At 35.9% G+C, this 1,566-nt stretch overlaps 1 protein-coding gene across 1 annotated transcript in view; it reads left to right on the forward strand.

Annotated features, from left to right (window-relative positions):
• LOC107551199 (triple functional domain protein-like) overlaps positions 1-1,566 on the forward strand; it is a 168,195-nt gene that overhangs the window by 102,559 nt on the left and 64,070 nt on the right. The window lies entirely within an intron of this gene.

Consider the following 1,566-nt stretch of genomic DNA (forward strand, 5'->3'; position numbering starts at 1 on the left):
GTGTGTGTATGAGTGTGTGTCTGTGTGTGTGAATGTGTGTGTATGAGTGTGTGTGTGTATGAGTGTGAATGTGTGTCTGAGTGAGTGTGTGTGTGTGTGTGTGTATGAGTGTGTGTCTGTCTGTGTGTGTGTGTGTGTGCTCGTTTTTGTTACAATATATTTGTATTGAGACAAAGGTATGACATAGGTATTACAAGGAGAAGGTGACTTTTCAGGACATTGCCCCATGTCCCCACTTTTCAAAACGCTTATAAATCACACAGAATGGAGTGTATTGAAAATCTGAAATAGCACAAAGTTTCCTGTTAGGGGCAGGTTTAGGGGTATGGTTGGTGTAGGGCAACAGAATATACGGTCTGTACAGTATAAAAACCACTACGCCTATGGGATGTCCCCACTTTTCACAAAAACAAACCTGTGTGTGTGTGTGTGTGTGTGTGTGTGCCCGTGTGGCAGTGTGTTTATTTATGTTTATACAAGGAGCATAGTTGTGTTATCTGTCACTGGCAGTGTATCAGATTCAGCACTAAAGCAGGTGTGTAAAGTGTGAGTCAGTGTGTCAGGAGACGGCGTGGAATTTAGACCTGAAGGTGGAGTCAAAGAACACATCTGTCAGTATCCAGTATGTTCACTTTCCCCACTGATGCAACCCAACAGTTAACAGCACACTACAAGTTTACATGTCTCAACTTTCATGAAACAGTGCTTTTCAGTTTAGTGTAAAAGGCAGCATTGTATGCTTTATACCAGTTTTTTTCAGTCAATGTATAATGTTATTCACGGTTTCTTGTACAAACCAAAAATTTATTTTTAAAATGAACCTTTACTGACCTTTAAAATGAAAAAAAGCTGTTCTTATTATAATTGTCCATTGGCTATTTATTATGACCAAGTGAAATGAGGATCAATGACCTAAACCAAGCCACTGCACACTGAATAGGTGTTGTTGATGTGTACATTTAAAGGTTTCTTTCAGCCACCAAGTGTAGTACACTCAGCTCCGTTTAACATACTTTACTATGTTTTAAATACATTCTACAGTCCATATCAAATGGGTGCTAATGGTTTTGACGTTTTAATTGAGAGAAGTTGGACAGTGGAGTAGGTCCGATAGCAGAAGAGATCACAATAGCAGAATTTTCACTACACGATTTCCATGGCCAAAAGAATTGAGATAGTTATAGAAATCTTGAAAATATTACATAAATAATGCTATTAGTCAAATTCATCTTTATGTATTTATTTATTTAATTAATTCATTGTATTTATTTATTTAATCACACCACTGCATACAAAAGGAACAATTACACTTAATGGCAACCAGTTTGAAATAACTTCCTTTTGTGTAGTGATGTGGCTTATTATCACAGAATGAGGCAGAATTTATATTATTTTTTTAGTATTGTATACAGTGATAAAGCTTATGTGTTGAGTATGAATAAATAAATAAATTACATGTGAGAGTTTAACGCTCCATAATGATCACCTCACCCTATTTTGGGTAAAAATTGAAAAAAAAAACATACAATAATCCATACATATTTATCCACATGAGGGATGTGAATA

Source organism: Sinocyclocheilus grahami, unplaced genomic scaffold, assembly GCF_001515645.1.
Source record: "Sinocyclocheilus grahami isolate Dianchi unplaced genomic scaffold, SAMN03320097.WGS_v1.1 scaffold418.1, whole genome shotgun sequence".
Taxonomy (NCBI): domain Eukaryota; kingdom Metazoa; phylum Chordata; class Actinopteri; order Cypriniformes; family Cyprinidae; genus Sinocyclocheilus; species Sinocyclocheilus grahami.